An 18,192-nucleotide genomic window follows, 5' to 3' on the forward strand; every position below is an offset into this window, starting at 1 on the left:
AGAAAGTGTGTCTTTCGGCCGGGCGCGGTGCCTCATGCCAGCACTTTGGGAGGCTGAGGCGGGCGGATCACTGGAGGTTGGAAGTTCGAGACCAGCCTGACCAACATGGAGAAACCCCTGGCTTCTCCAGGGCTAAATACAAAATTAGCCGGGCGAGGTGGCACATGCCTGTAATTCCAGCTACTTGGGAGGCTGAGGCAGGAGAACTGCTTGAACCCAGGAGGCGGAGGTTGCGGTGAGCCAAGATCGTGCCATTGCACTCCAGCCTGGGCAACAAAAGTGAAACTCCATCTCAAAAAAAAAAAAAAAGAAGTATCTTTCGTTTGTTTGCTGTTGGTAATGGTAAATAATCCTATTATGGTAAATGGAATTAAGAGCGTGTTTCTAATGGTAAACTTAATGTAAAATACATTTTTATTGTACTTCTTGAGGCCATTTCTTAAAACTTGCCCAATTGTTGCTTCACTAGGAAAAATAGTCTGCTTTTAAACATAAGGCAGCTAATTACAAATTGGCAAGTTAAAAGGAGATAAGTAAATCACAATGTTTCCTTTTGGCACCATAAAAAAATTAGGATATTTTTGTATGAGTGATTATTAAAGGATTTTGTTATTGCCTGTTTCTGTTTACTAAGCCTTGAAACTTTGGCCACACTGCATTGGACACAAGTCCCTTGATAATCACCATGCCCCTATCAACATGTCTTTTCAACCAGGAACGACTAAATTCATTGCAAATAATTTAATTAACTAACTGTTGACTTAAAACCACACTTGCCTAGGAGACAGCTTTTCGCACTGTGTAATGTTAGCTTTACAATGAAAACAGATATGATTTTAAGTTGAACATAAACTTATTATGTACAATGATTAGATGTAAAGGTTATGTTGGTTAGTGTGCATGTTTTACTAACAAACACTTTTTTTGCTCAGTTCTTTTTTGTTTTTTTTTTTTTGAGACAGAGTCTTGCTCTGTGGCCCAGGCTGGAGTACAATGGCTTGATCCCAGCTCACTCAGTTCTTTTTAATGCTTACCAACCTACCTCCATCCAAGTAAGTGATATTTTCTGCTACTCATTACTATAATTCCTAATGTACTTTTCCTTTCTCTGTCATTTCGATTATTGAGTAAAGAATCAACTTCTCTATATTCCATATAAAACATCAAGTGACTGCAAACAGAGATAACAAAGAACCCAGGATACAATAAATGCACTAAGCTCAGAGGTTTGACTTCTTGACATCTGGCTCCACAAGAAGAATACAAGTATGTTATTCTCTCTTTTCTCTATTCTCTCTAGTTCTTGTTCATGTTCTCGCATTGATTGATTCATATTTCCTTCTTTTTTTTTTTTTTTAAGATGGGGTTTTACCATGTTGGTCAGGCTGTTCTTGAACTCCCGACCTTAGGTGATCCGCCTGCCTTGGCCTGCAAAGTGCTTGGATTACAGACGTGAGCCACCACACCCGGCTGATTCATGTTTCCTTCTATTCCCATCCATTCACATTTTTTGTTTACATGGTTTCTGTTATTGGTAACTAACAACGAAAGTTCGAGACACCTTTGATTTAGACAGTGGCTGAAATATCTTGAACATGCAAAATCTACTTTACTTTGAACATGGCATAATATTAATACATAGAATTGCTTCTTGAAGTGTAGGTGAAAAATTGTCCCATCTTAAGAGCATTTCTCTTTTTTTTTGTCTCCTTTCCCTCATTTTCCTATGCTAATTTGTTTTGCCTATGGGTAATTTTTATTTTACCTCTTTGTCATCTGGAACTCTGTTGTCTGGAAGTAGGTCATGAGAATCAGGCAGCTAAATAATGAAGAATAGGTTTTTTAAAAACTTTATATTATAAATGAAATAAAGTGGGATTTTTCATCTATCAAAATATAAAACCATAAAATTAAATCTGTATGGCATTGAGATAAACATAGGTAATAGAACAGAAGAGAGAATACAGAAACAGTCTTACGTATGTATGGAAATTTTATATATAAGGAAAATGGCATTTGAAGTCGGTGCAAAATAATAAATGGTGCTTCGACAATTAGTTATTCATTTGAAAAACAAATTAGGTCAGTGTTTACCTCAGACTGTTCACAAAATTAAATTTCCATAAAGATCGAAGAACTAAACTTTTAAAAAATGTCTGTAAAGAATTTTTTAAATATAGGAGAACATAGGGTACTAAAGGGCTTCAAAGAACACAAAGAAAAAATATTTGACAATATCAAAATTGATAATCTATTCAACATAACACAAGTGACAAGCTGCCAGAAAAACTCTGGAAACTGTATAACAATAGACTAATATCCAAAAGATATGGAAAAAAAAATCTTCAATCACTGAGAAAAAGGCAAACCACTGTATAGAAAAAGGAGAATATGAAAACATAATTTAGAAAGCATTAAATACCATGGTGCCTCACACCTGTAATTCCAGCACTTTGGGAGGCCTAAGTGGGAGGATCACTTGCAGTCAGGAGCTCAAGACCAACCTGGCCAACATGGTGAAACGCTGTCTCTACAAAAAATACAAAAATTACGCAGGCATGGTGGCGCACATCTGTAGTCCCAGCTACCCGGGAGGCTGAGGCATGAGAATCACTTGAACCCAGGAGCCGAGATTGCACCACTGCACTCTAGCCTGGTTGACAGAGCAAGACTCTGACTCAAAAAAAGAAAAAATAAAGCATAAATGCAAATAACAAAAATAAACATGAAAAAAATGCTGAAACTCAGTAACTAGCAAAATGCAGATTAAAATATAATATTTTCTCTCATAAAATTGAAAGATTCTCATTTTTTGAGACAGGGTCTCACTCTGTTGTCCAGGCTGGAGTGCAGTGGTGCAATCACAGCTCACTGAAGCCTCATATTTCTGGGCTCGACCCTGCCAGGTAGCAAGACCACAGATGTACACCACCATGTCTAGCTAGTTTTTAAATTTTTTGTAGAAATGAAGTCTCACTATGTTACCTAGGCTGGTCTGAACTCCCTGGACTCAAACAGTTCTCCCATTTCAGCCTCCTGAAGTGCTAGAATTACAGGTGTGAGCCACCATGCCTGATCTAAATTGAGCCTCTTAGTGTCACCATCATGCCAATTTGCAAAAAATTTTAAGGATTCATAATATCAAGTGTTAGCAAGGATGTGGGGAAACATGCTATTAATGATACAGTAAATTAGTATAGCCTTTTTTGAGGGCAATTTGTTAGCAATTATTAAAATGTACAATGTGCATCACCTTTTTCTTTCTTTTTAGTACCTACCTTGGAGAAATACTTGCACATGTTTCCTAAGACATAGCTATAAAAATATTCACTATTGCCAGATGTGGTGGTATGTGCTTGTATTCCTTGCTACCTGGAAGGTTGACATGGCAGGATTACAGCCCAGGAGATAGAGGCTGCAGTGAGCTATGATCATACCGCTGCATTCTAATCTGAGTGACAGAGCAAGACCCTGTCTCTAAAACACAAAAACAAAACAAAAAAGCTATGGCTAAAGCCATTCACTATGGCTTTATCTGTAACAAAAAATCCAAATGATCTGCATGTCCATCAATAAGAAAATAGTTAAGTAAACTATGGTATATCCAATTTTGGCAGCACCATGCAACAGTAGGAAAAAAGGAGGTAATTATATATGTGGTGCCATAACTATTAAGTGAAAAACTCAAGTTTCAGGATAATATGCCCTGGATCATATATTGTATTTTTTTAAAAAAGTTATATTTTGGCTGGGAGCAGTGGCTCACACCTATAAATCCCAGCACTTTGGGAGGCCGAGGCAGGCGGATCCTGAGGTCAAGAGATCAAGACCATCCTGGCCAACATGGTGAAACCCCGTCTCTACTCAAAATACAAAAAATTAGCTGGGCGTGGTGGTGCGCACCTGTAGTCCCAGCTACTTGGGAGGCTAAGGCAGGAGAATCACTTGAACCCAGGAGGCAGAGGTTGTAGTGAGCTGAGATTGCGCCACTGCACTCTAGCCTGGCGACAGAGTAAGACGCCTTCTCAGCAGGGAGTGGGGAGGCAGGGAAGTTATGTTTCTATGTGTATTTAAAAGCATGCAGAAAAAGTCTAGGTAGTACACAGGGGATTACTTCTGGGGAATACTCATATCTTTTTCTTTTTCTTTTTCTTTTTTTTTTTTTTTTCCTGAGGCAGAGTCTAGCTCTGTCGCCCAGGCTGGAGTACAGTGCTGCAATCTTGGTTCACTGCAACTTCTGCCTCCCAGGTTCAAGTGATTCTCCTGCCTCTGCCTCCCAAGAAGCTGGGACTACTGGCACACACTACCATGCCTGGCTCAGTTTTTATATTTTTAGTAGAGATGGGGTTTCACCATGTTGGCCAGGCATGAGCCAGTGTGCCCGGCCGAATACTCATATCTTTGTTTTTGTGAATTTCTTAATAGATTCTCACTCATTACAGATAATTTGAACGTTACAGAATAAATATAGAAGAAAGTGAAAGTTACCAGAAAACCTACCTAGCCGTAGATAGCAACCTTTAATATGTAGGCATATTTCTTTCGAGACAGATAAAAACGTTTATAATTATGTCATAAGCTTTTCCAATGTCATTACATACTCTCTGGAAATATCGTTCTTTAATAGCTGCATAGTATTTCACCATATGACATTACTAAGTGTAAGCTTTTCACATTATCTGGAAAGAACATGGGGGAAAATATTTTTAAAATGCTCCAGGTTGGGGCCGGGTGCGGTGGCTCACGCCTGTAATCCCAGCACTTTGGGAGGCCGAGGCGGGTGGATCACGAGGTCAAGAGATCGAGACCATCCTGGTCAACATGGTGAAACCCCGTCTCTACTAAAAATACAAAAAATTAGCTGGGCATGGTGGCGCATGCCTGTAATCCCAGCTACTCAGGAGGCTGAGGCAGGAGAATTGCCTGAACCCAGGAGGCGGAGGTTGCGGTGAGCCGAGATCGTGCCATTGCACTCCAGCCTGGGTAACAAGAGCGAAACTCCGTCTCCAAAAAAATAAATAAATAAAAAATAAAATGCCCCAGGCTTTAACACGCTCTCACAGGAAAAGATTTATCAGAATCACCTACAAAGCTTTTACACAATACACCTGTTGGACTGTTTCACCTCTACTCCTCATCCAACCTAGGCATATTTTTTGGTGAGAGAATTCATTGCAAGCAGACCTGCATTGCAAGAATTTTTTAAAGGAAAGTATTAGTATATTCGTAAAAGGATTAGTAAATTAAGATTTAAACAAGGAATGAAAATACCAGAAAAAAATGTATGTTGGAAAATATAAAAAGCCAAAAATAAAAAAGAAAACATAAAAGGCACTTTATTAGTCATGTTAAAAGGTAAATGATGGTTTCAAGTAAATGTAATAACAAGGTATGATATGCATTATAATATATGAAGAAGTAAGCGGGACATACTGGCTCATGCCTATAATCCTAACACTTTGGGAGGCCAAGGTGGGAGGATCACTTGAGGCTACGAGTTTGATACCAGCCTGAGACAGAGTCTCGCCCTCTCACCCAGACTGGCGTGCAATGGTGCCATCTTAGCTCACTGCAACCTCCGCCTATTGGATTCTAGCGATTCTTCTGCCTCAGCCTTCTGAATAGCTGGGATTACATAGACATGTGCCACCACATCAGGCTAATTTTTTTTTGTATCTTTAATAATGCGGTTTCACCGTGTTGGCCAGGCTGGTCTCCAACTCCTGACCTTGTGATCCACCTGCCTTGGCCTCCCAAAGTGCTGTGATTACAGGCATGAGCCACTGTGCCTTTTTTTTTTTTTTTTTTTTTGAGACGGAGTTTTCGCTCTCGTTACCCAGGCTGGAGTGCAATGGTGCGATCTCAGCTCACCGCAACCTCCGCCTCCTGGGTTCAGGCAATTCTCCTGCCTCAGCCTCCTGAGTAGCTGGGATTACAGGCACGAGCCACCATGCCCAGCTAATTTTTTTGTATTAGTAGAGACGGGGTTTCACAATGTTGACCAGGATGGTCTCGATCTCTCGACCTCGTGATCCACCCGCCTCGGCCTCCCAAAGTGCTGGGATTACAGGCTTGAGCCACCGCGCCCGGCCTGTGCCTTTTTTTAAGTAAATAAATTTGCAAAAATACTAGTATATATAGAAGTAAATGTATAAGGGTTATAGCATAAGGGACAAGAGGAGGAACTGGAAGAATATGTTATTAGGGTCTTAAACTATATATGAAATGGTATAATATTATTTAAAGGTAAACTATAATAAGTTCAAGTTGCATATTGGAAACACTGAAGCAATTACTAAAATTATCAAATACAGAGGTATAGGTCATAAACCAGTAGTAGGGATAAAATTGAATCATTAAAAAATACTTAAATAATTCAGAAGAAGGCAGAAAAAGAACAAAAATAGAACGAATGAAACGACTAGAAAACAGATCAACGAGGGGATTTCAGTTCAACCACACTGACAATTATGTTAAAATTAAATGTAAATGGTTTAAACTCTTAAACTCTCCAACTCAAAGGAAGACATTAAGAGATTGGATAAAAAACAACACCATACTACCTGCTGCCTATAAAAAAAAAACCTTTAAAGATTAAGACACAGATTAAAAGTAAAAGGATGAAAAAAGTATATACTGAGAAAACACCCACCAAAAGAAAACAAGAGTGGCTTTATTAATACAAAACAAGGACTATTAACAGGGATAGAAGGGCGCTCTCATAATTACGAAGTGGTCAATTCCTCGAGAAGACATTTCAATTCTAAATAAGGGTTAAAACTATAACACTTCTAGAAGAAAACATGGAGAAAATATTTGTGACTCTAGGTTAAGCAAATAAATTATCTATTTATTATTTTTGAAACGGAGTTTCCCTCTGTCTCCAGGCTAGAGTGTAGAGGTGTGATCTCGGTTCACTGCAACCTCTGCCTCCCAGGTTCAAGTGATTCTCCTGCCTCAGCCTCCCAAGTAGCTGGGACTACAGGTGCATGCCACCATGCCAAGCTAATTTTTGTATTTTGAGTAGAGGTGGGGTTTCACCATCTTGGCCAGGATGTTCTTGATCTCGTGATCCGCCTGCCTTGGCCTCCCAAAGTGCTGGGATTCTGGGTGTGAGCCACCACGCCCGGCCTAAGCAAAGAATTTTTAGGGCCAGCTGCAGTGGCTCACATTTGTGATCCAACACTTTAGGAACATGGGAAGATTACTTGAGACCAGGAGTTCAAGACCGGGTTGGGCAACATAGCAAGACCCTGTCTCTACAGAAAATAAAAATAAAAGAATTTTTAGGACACAAAAAGCACAAACCATTAAAGAAAAAATTGTTAAACTGGACTTCATCAAAATTAGAAATTTTTGTTGTTTTTGTTTGTTTTGTTTGTTTTTATAGAATAGAGACAAGACCTTCCTGTACTACCCAGGCTGGTCTCAAACTCCTGGACTCAAGGGACCCTTCACCTCAGCCTCCCAAAGTTCTGGGATTACAGGTGTGAACCACCCAGCCAGCCAGAAATTTTTGTTCTTTAAAGGTGATATTACAAAAATGAAAGGGCCACAGACTGGGAGTCAATATTGCAAAACAAATATCTGAAAAAATATTTGTAAACAGAATATATAGGAAACTCTTACATTTCAACCTTAAGATAATAGTACAGTAAAAAAAAAAAAAAATGCAAAAGATTTGAACAGATACTTCACCAAACAATATAAATGAATGACCAATAGGCACATGAAAAGATGTACATCATTAGTCATTAAGGGAGTGAAAATTAAAACTACCATGAAAGGCCGGGCGCGGTGGCTCAAGCCTGTAATCCCAGCACTTTGGGAGGCCGAGGCGGGTGGATCACGAGGTCAAGAGATCGAGACCATCCTGGTCAACATGGTGAAACCCCGTCTCTACTAATACAAAAAAAAAAATTAGCTGGGCATGGTGGCTCGTGCCTGTAATCCCAGCTACTCAGGAGGCTGAGGCAGGAGAATTGCCTGAACCCAGGAGGCGGAGGTTGCGGTGAGCCGAGATCGTGCCATTGCACTCCAGCCTGGGTAACAAAAGCGAAACTCCGTCTCAAAAAAAAACTACCATGAAATATCACCACGTACCCACTAAAATGACTAAAATTAAAAATGGTTGGAGAGGATGTAGAGCAACTAGCTTCTCATACATTGCTACTGGGAGTACAGTGGTTCAGCGAGTTTGAGAAATAGTTTGACTCTGTAATAATTAAAGTTGAATATACACTTAGCATATGATCCAGCAACAGCAATTCCACTGCTAGATATTTACCCAAGAGAAATGGAAACTTATGTCCACACAAAGACTTGCATGGAAAATTTCATAACAATTTTACTCATGATAGCCAAAAACTAGAAACAAACAAAATATTTATCAGCTGGTGAATAGGCAAGTAAATTGTGATGTGTCCTTATGATGGAATGCTACTCAGCAATAAAAAGAAACAAATGGTATGTAAAATCATATGGATAACTCTCAAAAGCATTATGCTAAATGAAAGAAGCCAGACTCAGAAGTCTACTGATTTCATGTACATGACCATCTAGAAAATGCAAAACTGTGGTGGCAGAACGATCAGTTCTGGGGTTAGAGGGGAGGAAGTGAACTGCAAAGGAGCACAGAAAACTTTTTGGGTGATAAGAATGTTTTCTGTCTTAATTTTGGTGAGGGTTACATGACTGTATTCATTCAAAACTCATTAAGTGAGTGATTATACTTCCAAAGACAGGGTCTTGCTCTGTTGCCCAGTCTAGAGTGCTGTGGCACAATCATAGCTCACCACAGCCTCAAACTCCTGGGCTCAAGGGATCCTCAGGCCTCAGCCTCCTGAGTAGCTGGGACTACAGGTGCACACACCATGCCCAGCTAATTTTTTTTTTTTTTAGTAGAGATAGGATCTTACTATGTTATGTAGGCTAGTCTTGAACTCCTGGCCTCAAGTGATCATCCCACCTTGGCTTCCCAAAGTGCTGGGATTACCGGTGTGAGCCACTGCACCTGGCCCTGACTATACTTTAAATGGGCAATTTTTTATTGTATATAAATTATTATTCAAGAAATCAGATTTGTTTAATGACATTTAGTTCTGCCAAAATTATTGAAACATAATATATTCTACAAAGCATCCTATTTTGCTTACAAACTATTTGTGTCAATACCCAAGAGATATGAAACACACCTGAAAAGTCTACATAAACTTTATGGGTAAAAATTTAAAAATGGGCTGGGCGCAGTGGCTCACACCTGGAATCCCAGCACTTTGGGAGGCCAAAGTGGGCAGATCACGAGGTCAAGAGATCGAGACCATCCTGGCCAACATGGTGAAACCCCATCTCTACTAAAAATACAAAAATTAGCCAGGCGTGGTGGTATGCATCTGTAATCCCAGCTACTCAGGAGGCTAAGGCAGGAGAATCACTTGAATCCGGGAGGCGGAGGTTGCAGTGAGCTGAGATCACACCACTGCACTCCAGCCTGGCAACAGAACAAGACTGTCTCAAAAAAAAAAAAAAAAATTACGAATTCAGTTTGAATTAGTGTTTTCCCTCCCCTACTCTTCCTCAAATACTCTGAAATGTCTTTTGCATGCATGTCTAGATGAGGTTCCCGCTGAAGAAGCAGCATGTTGAATTTCACATCTTGTATGCTATGCAATTTTCACTCTTCAATCGGGTACCAAGCAATAATTATAGTCATGATGATAAAGGGGCCAGACTATGAATATGCATGTGTACAAGGAAACTAGATACGAATGTGGGGGGTCCCTAGAGAAAAACAAGGTAATGTGGCCTCATAGCTTAGCACAGGTAGGGAGTAGCTTCTCACATTAGATCCTGTCAGCTGCCAGACTGATTTCAGCTCTCTATCTATGCATCTCTACAGTTCTCACCATGGAGCTTTGACAGAGGTATTACCTTATGACAGAATAGGATGGGGGGGATCTTATCACTTGTCTCTGTCTATAGCAAGCCAAGACAGGTTGAAGTGTTGGCTTGGCTTCCAAAAAGAATCAGGACACTAGGGCTAGGCCTTGATTAGAAAAATAAAGTCTGTCAATCTGTCTTTGTCCACAGGTAGTCATTAGAAGGGAGCCTAGAAGGCTGAACACTGCCCCAAAGAGAAATGCGAAGCCCCTGTAAAAACTTAACTCTTATTTCCAAATCAATTCCGATTCAATTTTTGAAATGGAAAGGAAGTCTCACCTCTGTAGATACCTGTGATACATGGATACCACCTAAAGATAGATGACATTCCAAAACAGATTTCCTAAGAGGCTTTCAAATATACAAAGCCTCTCAAGAAGCATCTTCTGATCATGGAGTTCCATGAATGAAAATCTGTGTAGCAGCTTGTTGAAAAACTTATCGGCTAACCAGGAGGATCATTGTTAACATTGCTACATACTTCCACAATCAGATGTAAGCCGGCTGAGAATTAGGTCTATTTCTCACATTTACTTGGGTCCTCTCTGAGAAGGCCTTGGGCACAGCAAATGTTGATTAACTACGTGATTTACTTAAAATGTTAAATTTGATTTTGTGTATCCAAGTCCACTCTCACATACATGTATGTACACTTACACACACAACACACTAGGCTATTTATTTGTTTTTTGAGATGCAGTCTCACTCTGTCACCCAGGCTGGAGTGCAGTGGCACGATCTTGGCCTCACTGTAACCTCCGCCTCACGGGTTCAAGTGATTCTCCTGCCTTAACCTCCTGAGTAGCTGGGATTACGGATGCGTGCCACCATGCCTGGCTAATTCTTGTATTTTTAATAGGATGGGGTTTCACCATGTTGGCCAGGCTGGTCTCGAACTCCTGACCTTGTGATCTGCCTCCCTTGGCCTCCCAAAGTTCTAGGATTACAAGCATGAACCACTGTGCCAGACCCAAACTAGGTTTTTTAATGAAATGTGCTCATCATAACAGTAAAAGATATACTTTTAAAAAATTATTTTATTTTATTTTTTCAAAACAGAGTTTCACTCTTGTAGGCTAGGCTAGAGATCGCAACAGTGCGATCTCGGCTCACTGCAACCTCCATCTCCCGGGTTAAAGCATTTCTCCTGCCTCAGCCTCCCAAGTAGCTGGGATTACAGGTATACACCACCACGCCCAGCTAATTTTTGTATTTTTCGTAGAAACAGGTTTCTCCATGTTGGTCAGGCTTGTCTTGAACTCCCAACCTCAGGTGATCCTCCTGCCTCAGTCTCCCAAAGTGCTGGGATTACAGGCGTGAGCCACTGTGCCCCGCCAAAGACATACTTTTAAAAATTACATTATTTCTTCAAAGGCCAGAAAATCATGATATTTCACTTTTTATTTATTGTACTCTTTTAAAAAGTAACTTTCATTACTTTTTCATTCCAGCAATAATAGATGTTCTTTTTAGAAAATTTGAAAAATAAGAATAAGGCCGGGTGTGGTAGCTCATGCCTGAAATCTCAGCACTTTGGGAGGCCGAGGTAAGCGGATCACAAGGTCAAGAGATCAAGAACATCCTGGCCAACATGGTGGTGAAACCCTGTCTCTACTAAAAATACAAAAATTAACTGGGTGTGGTGGTATGCACCTGTAATCCCATCTACTCAGTAGGCTGAGCAGAATCACCTGGGAGGTGGAGGTTGCAGTGAGCTAAGATCGAGCCACTGCACTCCAGCCTGGGCAACAGAGCAAGACTCTGTCTCAATAAAAAAAAAGTACTCATAATTCCTACCACAGAGAGAAAACCTCGTTAACATTTAATATATTTCATTTCAATATTTTTTTCTATGCTTTTATGTATGGGTATATGTTTCTTCTTTTTTACTGTATGTTATTATCTTATAATTTTATCAATATAATTTCATTTTACTAAGTTTTAAATTATAATATTTTAAATTGTAGCATAGTCTTCCATCATATGGCTGAGCCAAAACGTATTTCATTTTTATTTTTTTCTGAGACAGAGTCTCGTTCTATCACCCAGGCTGGAGTGCAGTGGCACAATCATGGCTCACTGCATCCTTGACCTCCCGGGCTCATGGGGTCCTCCCACCTTAGCCTGCTTGTAGCTGGGACTACAGGCATGCACCAGCACACCCAACTAATTTTTTTTTTTTTCTGTAGAGACAGGGTCTCACATATTGCCCAGGGTGGTCTTGAACTCCTGGACTCAAATGACCCTCCTGCCTTGCCCTCCCAAAGTGTTGGGATTACAGGCATGAGCCACTGTGCCAAGCCTCAAAACTTACTTAAACACTACCCCACTTGGGGACTTTTAAGTTGTTACTAATATTTCACTATTATAAATACGATGCATTTTGAAGATCTGTCTTTATCCCCAGGTGTGTAAGTGGAAGTTATATGCAGTATAGATAGAGATAGGGCAGAAATAGGAACGGACTATCACAGAGACCTCCTTCCCTTGTCCTCAGACCTGACACAGCAACAGACCTCCTTTGAGAAATATTTTTTCTTTTTTGAGACAGAGTGTCGCTCTGTTGCCCAGGCTGGGGTGCAACAGCATGGTCTCAGCTCACTGCAACCTCTGCCTCCTGGGTTCCCGTGATTCTCCTGCCTCAGCCTCCCGAGTAGCTGGGAATACAGGCATCCACCACCATGCCTGGCTAATTTTTTATTTTTAGTAGAGACAGGGTTTCACCATATTGGCCAGGCTGGTCTTGAACTCCTGACCTTGTGCTCGACCCACCTCAGCCTCCCAAAGTGCTGGGATTTCAGGTGTGAGCCCCCACATCCAGCCACAATTTTAAAAAACCTTTCTCGGCCAGGCATGGTGGCTCATGCCTGTAATCCCAGCACTTTGGGAGGCTGAGGTGGGTGGATCATTTGAGGCCAGGAATTCGAGACCAGCCTGACCAATATGGTGACACCCCATCTCTACTAAAAATACAAAATAAGCCTACGTGGTTGTGCACGCCTGTAGTCACAGTTACTCAGGAGGCAGAGGGAGGAGAGTCACTTGAACCCTGAACCCGGGAGGTGGAAGTAGCAGTGAGTCGAGATTGTGCCACTGTGCTCCAGCCTAGGCAACAGAGCTAGACTCCATCTCAAAACAAAACAAAACAAAAAAGTTTTTAAAATTATTACTATTATTATTTAAATACTAAATAGAAGATACAGAGTTTCATATTCATTACTTCTCCATCCCAGCTTGACTAACCCATTCATCCAATCTCCTCTAGCTCCATCTTACATTTGTTCCTCCTTTTCAAAATTCAGGTTTTCTCTTCACTCTAATCTTAATGATACTTTGTTTTATAAGACCATTTCAAAGCTTATGCAATCTGATCATCTTAGTACATTTTAATTACATGTAGAACATACATAATTGGACTGAATATAATCACTAGAGCATTGTGGTGAGGAGTGAGAGGAAGACCATAATGAATTTCTTAAGGAACTTTGTGTTAGAGGCTTTTCATTCTTACTGTTTAGAGGCTCTGGAATGAGTCCAGTTAGAAATATTCCAGTAAGAAGGAGAGATGACCTGCCAGTCTGTGTTGTTTTTGATCACATTAAGGCCTTCAAAGTAATATTTTTTTTTTCTGTGACCACTGAGAATAACAAGAGTTGACAATGGGGAAAAGGTGGGGAAGGAAATAAATAGGAAATTGTGACAAATGGTTACAAGAGCCAAGCTCCATTTTAAAGGTCAACAGATCCATTTAGATATTATGATAGCTTGTCAGCTTCTAACACACTGTAAGCTTTTACTATTTATATGATATTAACTGGAGTTTTAAAGGGCCTTCCCAGTCAGTTTTATATTTTTTAGGCAAAAATAAAGGCACCAGGGAAAGTCAATGTTGTGTCAAATAAAGACTGACCGGCCTGATCCTGACAACAGTCCACTTCACAGTTAAAATCCCTCATTAACAATAGTCCCTGGAGTTACACCGGCAATTTATGTGACTCTTAATTTAAACGAGGCTGGCTGGCGTAATCCTCACATTCAATTTAGGATTAGTTTTCTACCTGGGCTTGCATGTCTGTGTTTTAAAAGGTGATGCAATGGCCCACTCAAGTTGGTTATTTTACTGGTTTTAACTCCAAACTGTTTATTGGTCTTTTTCTTTTTCTTTTCTTTTTTTAGGGGAGGAGGAACAGGGTCTAACTACTTCGCCGAGGCTGGAGTGCAGTGGTGTGATCTCAGCTCACTGCCGCCTCCAACTCCTGGGCTCAAATAATCCTCCCACCTCAGCCTCCCCAATACCTAGGTCTACAGGTGCATGACACTGTGCCTGGCCTGTTTGTTGGTCTTCAATGGCTTATTGTTCAGGACAGATAACTTCTAATGGCATCTTCTATTTTTCCAGTATCTGTTTCTCAAACTCAAAGCTCTCGATACGTCATACACTTAACCTCCTTCTCCCACATTCCCTTTGAGGAAGGGTGCAAACTGGGATAAAATAGATGGAGAACCTGAGAGACAGAAAGGGGATGAGTTCGGCTGTAGAGGCACCTACCCAGTGACTAACTTGACTAGTAGGTTATTGTATGTCCAAATATAAACTCCATCTAGACCCAAGGCACTGAATCTTAGTAAATGTTAGGATTTTCCCCCTCTCATATTTACTGGTTAGAAAGAAACTTGTCTACCTTAAAACATATTTTCCCGGGCAAATAACAAGTGCTACGAGTGCTCTATTCTTTCTCTTTGACAGATAAATAGTGTGGAACCAGGATAGACATCCTGAGAGAGGAAACTAAATTTGCAGATAATTATTAAAAGTTCAATGTTCCTCTAAGTCTGAGATTTTTTAGTGACCAGGCTCTATATACACATGAATTCTCTAGACAAACCCTGGGTTCAAACCCTGGCATTGTCACTTAGTAGCTATTTAACTTGTCCAAGCTCCTTTACCTCAATAAAATGGGGATAATAGTAGCACCCACTGCATCAGTTGTTAGATTAAATTAGCAAGTGGGTGTAAATCCTTTAGAACAGCCCCTATTGGTAAGTTCTATATATGTTGGTTATTACTCATGTATTATTTTCACAAATCTTAGGAGCACAACTGTCACATAAAATGATAAATATGTTATCAAACCCTAAAACTAACTCCTTGTTATAATGCCCATCTCCTTTTCTGATAAGAGCACTAACCTTCTGAATCAGGGAAATGCTATAAGACATGGTGTCCTTTTACGAAGTCTATTAGGCTTATTACGAAGTCTATTAGGATATTTTCGTGGGCACAATGGAGAAATATGAGCTAGAAGATACCAAGAGCACAGCTGGATGGAGGGAGGACCTCAGGCATATGCCAAATTTTGTCTTTGTTCTATACTATTCAACATCTTAATGACTCAGTAAACACTGAAAGAAACACAAACTAAATTTTCAGAGACATGGGCTTGGTTGGTTTGTTGTTGTTAATGTTAATATCATGTCCAGCAAATAAAGAATTTTGTGCCTATATTCTTTTATGGGAAGGTGTGTAGTTTTCATTGGATTCCCAAAGGTGTGTTTGATCCCCACCTCCTCAAAAAAAAAAAAAAAGAGCTTAAGAGGCATTGTCAGGCACGGTGGTTCACACCTGTTATCTCAGCACTTTGGGAGGCTGAGGCGGGTGGATCACGAGGTCAGGAGATCGAGACCATGCTGGCCAACATGGTGAAACCCTGTCTCTACCAAAAATACAAAAAAATTATGGGTGTGGTGGTGCATACCTGTAGTCCCAACTACTCAGGAGGCTGAGGCAGGAGAATTGCCTGAACCCAGGAGGCGGAGGTTGCAGTGAGCCAAGATTGCGCCATTGCACTCCAGCCTGGATAACAAGAGCGAAAGTCCATCTCAAAAAAAAAAAAAAAGATGCTACTGGATAGATGACAGTCAAAACCATAATGATGTACTGATCACATCCACTAAGATGACTATAACCAAAAGATAGATGGGTCACAGTGGCTCATGCCTGTAATCTCAGCACTTTGGGAGGCTGGGGCAGGTGGATTACCTGAGGTCAGGAGTTCGAGACCAGCCTGGTCAACATGGTGAAACCCCATCTCTACTAAAAAGACAAAAATTAGCCGGGTGTGGTGGGAGCTACTTGGGAGGCTGAGGCAGAAGAATCACTTGAACCAGGGAGGCAGAAGTTGCACTGAGCCAAGATTTCGCCATTGCACTCCATTTTGGGTGACAGAGCAAGACTCCATCTCAAAAAAAAAAAAAAAAAAGATAGTATTGATGAGGATGTGAAGAAATTGAACCCTCATTTACTATCGGTGGATATAAGGTGATACACATTCCACTGACTTGGAAAACAGTCTGGCACTTCCTTAAAAGTTTCAACACAAGTCGGGGGCAGTTACTGATGCCTGTAATCCCAACACTTTGGGAGGCTGTGGCAGGAAGATCCCTTGAGCCCAGGAGTTCAAGACCATCCTAGTGAGACCCCATATCTAAAAAACAAAAATTAAAAATTAGCCAGGTGTGGTGGCACACACCTGTAGCCCCAGCTACTTGGAGGCTGGGGTGGGAGGATGGCTTGAGCCCGTGGGGCCAAGGCTTCAGTGAGCCATCATTGCACCACTGCACTGCAGCCTGCACAACGGTGCAAGACTCTGTCTCAAACAACAACAAAAAGGTTCAACACAAACTTGCTATACAATTTTGGCAATTCTAGCTTGTTCCAGCAATTCCACTACAAGGTACATACTCACAAAAAATAAAGACATATATCTACACAATAACTTGTACATGAATGTTCATAACAGTATTATTCATAACAGCCAACCCAAATGTCCATCAATTAATAAATAGATAAATAACATGTGGTATATCCATACAATTGATTAGATATAAAAAAGAATGAAGTAATGTTACACACTAAACATGGATAAACTTTTATTTTTATTTTTATTTTTATTTATTTTTTTTGAGATGCACTTTCGCTCTTGTTGCTGGAGTACAAATGGTGCAATCTCGGCTCACTGCAACCTCTGCCTCCCGGGTTCAAGCAATTCTCCTGCCTCAGCCTCCCGAGTAGCTGGGACTACAGGTGCATGCAGTCACGCCCGGCTAATTTTTTGTATTTTAGTAGAGATGGGGTTTCACCGTGTTGCCCAGGCTGCTCTTGAACTCCTCAGCTCAGGCAATCCGCCTGCCTCAGCCTCCCAAAGTGCTGGGATTACAGGCGTGAGCACCACACCCAGACCCAACAAATATTTTGGAGTTAGTTCTGGGACACAGTTATTTGGAAACAGTTTGATCCTTTAAGGCCTTGTTTTTAAGATTTGTTAGGCAAAACCAGAGCAGCCTTTAGGCTAGGGACAATTTTGGTCCAGAACTGAGGCAAGATCCTTCTGAGTACTTCAACCATGCCCTGTGAATAATAGACTTCCAATATGCCTGGTGAGAACAGGCACTACTTCTGGCCCCATGTGAGTTCTAGCTACTGGGGCCTCAATACTTTCAGGTGATTCTGTCCCCAGCCTGGAGCAGTATCCTCACATTCATGTCCTATCGAGTACTGTGCTGTATACTCAAGGGGGGCCCTCTGAAGATATGTGGATTTGCTGTTGCTGTGAGTCTTTTTTCTCTCTCTGTGCAGCTCTCTCCTGTCTGGTATTCTGCCCTGTTGACTCTAGCTGTCTGGGTCACCCTGGACTCTCAGCTCCATCTCCTCACCTCAGGGTCTGCTAGGCTCTACCTAGGTTCCACCTTTCTGTGCCACCACCCAAAAACTTTCTCTGGGCAGTAGGCTAGGCAATCATAGGGCTTGCTTCCTTTGTTTCCCATCTCTCATAAATTATTGTTCTTCATGGCCTGATGTCTGACGTCTTGAAAACAGTTATTTTTAAAAAATATATTTTGTCTAAGTGATTAGTGGGAAGGTAAATTTGATCACTGTTATTCCATCTTTGTCAGAAGTAGACATCCACACTCACGCTATGTTTAGCAAAAAAGGTAGAATTAGGCCTGGCGCAGTGGCTCACACCTGTAATCCCAGCACTTTGGGAGGCCAAGGAGGGTGGATCACGAGATCAGGAATTCGAGACCAACCTGGCTAACATGGTGAAACCCCATCTCTACTAAAAACACAATTAGCCGGGCGTGATGGCGGGCACCTGTAATCCCAGATACTCGGGAGGCTGAGGCAGGAGAATTGCTTGAAACTGGAAAGCAGAGTTTGCAGTGAGCCGAGACCGTGCTGCACTCCAGCCTGGG

General features: G+C 41.1%; 1 long non-coding RNA gene across 3 annotated transcripts in view; it reads left to right on the forward strand.

Moving 5' to 3' along the window:
• The window catches only part of LOC105705184 (uncharacterized), a 69,333-nt gene that overhangs the window by 1,319 nt on the left and 49,822 nt on the right, over positions 1-18,192 (forward strand). Inside the window, exons 2-5 of one of the 3 annotated variants that reach the window (XR_010343043.1) lie at positions 963-1,052; positions 1,169-1,266; positions 1,361-1,452; positions 14,116-15,497. This is a non-coding gene — a long non-coding RNA (uncharacterized LOC105705184). Of the gene's footprint in view, positions 1-962; positions 1,053-1,168; positions 1,267-1,360; positions 3,781-14,115; positions 15,498-18,192 lie in introns of those variants that run through there. The other 2 variants (XR_001104616.2, XR_002477972.2) reach the window with 2 other exon arrangements.

This window comes from Aotus nancymaae, unplaced genomic scaffold (genome assembly GCF_030222135.1).
Source record: "Aotus nancymaae isolate 86718 unplaced genomic scaffold, 86718_ANA_hifiasm-v0.15.2.pri h1tg000016l, whole genome shotgun sequence".
Lineage (NCBI taxonomy): Eukaryota > Metazoa > Chordata > Mammalia > Primates > Aotidae > Aotus > Aotus nancymaae.